At 55.4% G+C, this 5,272-nt stretch overlaps 1 pseudogene; it reads left to right on the top strand.

Moving 5' to 3' along the window:
* Positions 1-1,678: 1,678 nt before the first annotated feature.
* Positions 1,679-3,910, top strand: LOC148162914 (histo-blood group ABO system transferase-like; annotated as a pseudogene).
* The last annotated feature ends 1,362 nt before the right edge of the window (positions 3,911-5,272 follow it).

The following is a 5,272-nucleotide window of genomic DNA, read 5'->3' as shown; positions in this document are numbered from 1 at the left end:
TTTGCTAGAGATTTAATGAGAAAATTACTCCTTATTCCTGATTTCATGAGTATTTATATCAGCAACAGACATTGGACTTTGGTTAGAACATTTTCTACATCAATTCATATGACCACATGTTTTTATTTAAAAATTCATTGTGCTGTATAACATTGCTTGTTTCACTCTATTGAATAACCTTTGAGGTGTTTGTGCAGAGCCACTTGCTTAGGGTGCACAGTCTATTTATGAGCTCTTGGTTTTGCAATTCTTCTGATCTAGCTTCTTACATCTCTTTTAAGAAAGGTACAGGAATGCATTTTGCTGATTTTGTGGGGTTGGTAATAGTGGATAGGGTTAGGGTTAGGAGTTAGGGATTAGGGTGAGGCTTAGGGTCACCCTGTCCTCTGCTGCACAGAACCCATTCTCCTCTGGTAACTAGAGTGATATTTTCGGAACATAACCTTTGGGCCTTTCTATGGTATGCTCCCCTCATGCTCGTCCTCTCCAGCCTCATCTCTTCCACCACAGCCACCCTTCTGTGGGCCACCCAAGTGTGTGGTCATCCCACATGTGCCCTGGCCCTGACTACAAGCCTTTGCTTTTGCTGTGCCCTCTGCCAGGATCACTCTTCCGTCCCCTTGCTTCATATCTGACTTCTTCCCCCATTGGCTGGGTCTGGACTTGCCCTCTGGTGACCTGACACATGTCTGCTGGTTGAGTGTGGTTATCCCCTATTTCAATGTAGTGCCCGCCTTCCCAGTGTGAGTGATTTACAAACCTTCCTGGTATGGGGCACGCCCAGGGAAGTAGCCTTAGCGCCTATGCAAAAACATCAGTTTCAGAGGGGCTCACCACACTTGATAATGGGGGAACTGCTGTCCTCACAGGGCGGAGCAGGTAGTACCCTTAAAGGGGAACCAGCCATGGGACGTGGTTGGATAAGACTTTGAACCCTTGGGGGCCGGGGAGATGTAGACCTGGACCTGGAAGCTTACACCCTTGGATTCAATCCTGGGGCCTAAGCAAGCCCCCTCTTCTTCTTGGTGTTGACTTTTGCCTTCCCTGTCCACAGGCTGGACCTGATTCCTGATGTGGCAGAGTTTGAGGGTGACCCCTCCTAGGAATACCAGTGGCTTACTGAGCACCTTGTCAGCAGGATGCCCAGCAGTCTTCCAGGGAGGAGCCTACAGGAAGTGGAGACAGGTCTGTGGGGGCCAGCGGCAGCTCACTCAAAGCAAAATGGGACAGGTGGGAGGCCCTGCTGATTCTAGCCCCTCTGTAAGACAAAGAAATGAGGGCTGTGCCCAAAGGTGCTTCCTTCCTGGAAGGTGGGGATGGGATCTGCAGGGGGGCGGCCAGTGGAGGGCACCTGCAGGGTTTGCCCAGGAGCTCAGCACAGGGGAAGTTTTCCAGGCTCCAGCATGCTGACTGTGGGGCTGCATGGGTTTCCAGCCTCCGAAGCCTCAGGCTCCCCTTTGGAAGACAGGCTGCTGATGGCCCCCATCTCTGGGAACAGACATTAGGGAGGTCCTGCTGGCAGATTCCCTCAGGAAGGTCAGGAGGTGGATGTTCCTTAAAGGAGCCCAGGGCCTGCCCCCATGAAGAAGGTGCACACGTCCAAGGCCCCCAACTCTGGTGTCCTGCTGCCAGCCTCTGGCAGTGACCCTCTTCCTGCCCTGTCCACTCCCCCTGTGGATGCGTGGTCTTCCTGGAGCTGTTCCTGCAGATAGCAGAGAAACACTACATGGTGGGGCATGGGGTCACCTACTAGGTTTTCACCAATCAGCCAGCTGCCGGGCCCCGAGTCCCCTTCCAGGTAAGCCGGAGGGTGGTGGTCCTCATGGAGGACACAGGGTCACTTACTACGTCTTCACCGACCAGCTGGTTGCTGTGCCCCGTGGGCCACTCTGGGAGGGCCAGAGGATGGTGGTCGTCGAGGTCTGCGGCATCCTGCTCTGGCAGGATGTGTCCATGTGGCACATAGCGATGATCAGACGCTTCCGCGAGCAGTGCTTCCTCTGTGACGTGGAAGACCTGGTATGCGTGCACGTGGATGCGGGAATGAAGTTCTGGGAACATGTGGGCATGGAGATCCTGTCTCCCCTCTTTGGTACCGCACACCTCGGTTTCTACTGGGCAGCCCATGAGGACTTTAGCTATGAGCGCAGGCCACAGTCCCAACCCACATCCCCAGGTACCAGGGCAACTTTTACTACATGGGGGCCTTTTTTGGGGAACTGGTGGTGGAGTTTCCCCGACTGCCCTCGGCCTGTCACCGGGCGATGGTCGTCAACTAGGCCAATGGAATTGAGGCTGTGTGGCCCGATAAGAGCCACCTGAACAGGTACCTGCTGGGACGCAGGCCCACCAAGGTGCTGTCCCCGGAGGACCTGTGGGACCCATGGCTGCTGGGCTGGCCCCCCCATCATTCCCTGGGTCATGAAAAAGCTGAGAACCATGGCTGTGCCCCAGAATCAACAGGGCACCCATAACTCATGAGGGGCTGTCCCTGGAGGAGCTGTGGGACCTGCGGTATTGGGCTGTTCCCTGAAGGACCTGTGGGGCCCGCAGCTGATGGGCTGGCCCCTGTCATGGAGAAGCTGAGATTTGTAGCTGTGCCCAAGAATCCCCAGGATATCTGGACGTCACGAGGGGCTGCCCCCATCTCCATCAGGGGGTGCTGCCTTGAGCAGAGCGGTCAGAGCGGATTCCTACTTCTGTTCCCTTCAGGGAAACTGTGGAGCCCAGCACTGCTTGCACGGGCACGCCAGCGCCCTAACCAGCCCTGCGCACAGGAGGCCTGCCTGGGGCACAAGGTCCTCTCTTTGCGGTCACTACATTTTGATCATTTCCGGGTCCTTTACAGCTCAGAATGGCTCCAGTTTTATATCGGATGTTTTTCTGTGTCAATGCTAAGCAACCATCTTAAAAAGAACAATTGAGGGAAAAGGTTTTCTCCATGGTTCTAAACAGACATCTCCTGTTGGGGCTGGGAGCAGCCCTGTAGCAGCCATGGAGCCAGAATGGGTGCTGGCTGGGTCTTCCCTCCCAGTCCTTACACCTCACTGCAGCCATGGGGCTTCAGGGTCAGGGGTGCGCCGAGCCACCTCCCAGACCCCCAGTGCCCTCACCACCAGAGGCCTTGGTCGTGGCCACTAGCTCGGCCTCCAGGAGCGTGGAGCCCTCTGGGCTATATAAGGTTCCTGACTTTGTTTTAAATGACTATTTCTGTGCTGGTGTTTGTGAAATGTGGGCATTCGCTCTGTCTGGATGCGCATCACCTTGGCATTGCTCAGTTCCCACCAGTAGGTTTGCACTTGTGCACTTTCTCTGGACCATCTGCCTGCACTGTGTCTTAGCAAGCACTTACTAAGCTCAGTCACCCAACAAGGGGCAGAGCATGAGAGCGAGAACTAAGATACAGGCTCCCTGCTCCTGGGCCCTCCAGGGACTCGTGATGGCCCCGACTTCATGACTCATTTCTTTTGTATTGTGGTATAATGGACATACAGCTGATACCATGAAGCGTGTATCAGTGGCAATAAGTATATTCCCTGTTCTGCACCGTCTACCTCCGTCCATCACCACAATGTTTTCATCATCCCAAACTGAACCTCTACCCACGAGACCATAACCGCCATTCCCTTTCCCCAGCCCCGGCACCCAGCAGCTCCTTCCACCTCTGTGAAAGGGAATACTCACAATCCCTCACAAGTGGGGTCGTCCGGTGTCGGTCCTTTAGGGACTGGCTTATTTCACATGGCGTAATGGCCTCAAGGTCTGTCCCTATGAGCCTGAACCTGACCCACTTTCCCCCCGTAAGTGTGGCTCAGCCCTCTCCTGTCTGAGCCGAACCTCCTCAGTCCCCTCTGCTCCCCTCACCTTCCTCCTCAGACTGAAGATGATCCCAGCCATTCTGCAGCTTTGAAGATCTATTCAGTCTGGATGCCAGGCACATACCCCGGGAGCCTCGGGCCTTACCTATACCCCATCTGTCCACGTCAGGTGCCCGCCATCCTCCCTCAGCTGACCACCTGCACCTCCCACAGGTGTCCCCATCTCAGGAGAGGGAAACACCAAGTCCAGACCCTTGGAGTCCTCTGGGACTTCTTGCTTGTTACCAACTCTCCCAGCGGTGAAGTGGCTACTGGAAGACATTCAATGTCCAAAACATTTAAAGGCATACATCAGTCTCTGCTGCCTAAGGCAATGGATAACAGTTGGGGCAATAGAAACCAAGCAGAATCACCAGAAGAAAGGCTGAGGAATGAAGAGATTTAGGGAAGAAATGTCTGGAAGCCTGACTGCCTCTACCTGACCTTCAGGTGCTCCTCAGTTACTCCTGTGCCTCTGGTATCTTCCTGGAACCCTGACATGGCTGTTTTCAGACAGCTCGTCCAGCAGTACACTCAGTTTCTGGGAGGCGGATTTGCTGGAATCCGCAGTGTGTACTGCTGCCCCACCAGGATCTCTTTATGAAGGTGCATTGCCTGGGCCATCTGAGGAGCCAAGACTGTAGGTCTGTGACCTATAGGGATTCTGAGCAGACCTGGTGGGTTGGGAGGGCTGCAAGGTCCAGAGGCAGGTTTCCAGAGACCCGACTCGGGTCCCCGGTATCCTACCGGTTTTGAATCAAAGCCCTGAGATCTTTAAATGCCAGCAATATTACAGCATGGGCCAGAAAAGCAAATGTCCCTGTGCACCCAAACCCACCTAAACTATTGGCCATTTCTTGTCCCTTGAGCTGAGGTCAAAGGATTGGGAGTCGGGGCTTGAGGAGGGTCCTGGGCCAGACTTTGTATCTGGGGGACAAAGGCCATCCAGACAAGCTCGTGCTGAGCCTGAGGAGGGGGTCTGTGTGGAGAACCCAGATGCAGGCACCGCTGTCCACGGAGGTCCCCTCAGCCTGCCCGAGTGCACCTGCTGCTGGGGGAGAGCCAGCCCCCTCCTCTCTGCCTGAGGGCTCTCTCCTGCACCAGGTGCCTCCTCTCCTGCCAGCCATTGCCATCCTGCAGCCTGGGAGGGTGGCTACCCTGAGGTAGCCTGAGTTTCTCTTGCTGCTGGGGGAGCACCTGCCCCCGCCTCTCTGCCTCAGGGTTCTCTCTTGCATCAGGTGCACCTCCTCTCCTGTCAGTCACTGTCAGCCTGCAGCCTCGGAGGGTGGCTACCCTGACAACCTCCAGCCCTGGGGACAGAGCTGGTGTGGGTGAGATGTGGTCTCCCAGCAGGCCTGTGCGCCAGGTCCCCACAGTGCCCCCTCTCCTCCTGCAGGCTCACTGTGCCACATACC

The sequence above is a fragment of the Eumetopias jubatus genome, unplaced genomic scaffold (assembly GCF_037043125.1).
Source record: "Eumetopias jubatus isolate StellerSeaLion01/CBP00866 unplaced genomic scaffold, mEumJub1_p1.0 scaffold_12, whole genome shotgun sequence".
NCBI lineage: Eukaryota > Metazoa > Chordata > Mammalia > Carnivora > Otariidae > Eumetopias > Eumetopias jubatus.
Note: the sequence above shows the minus strand (reverse complement) of the source record. Positions and strands in the feature narration are given on the sequence as shown.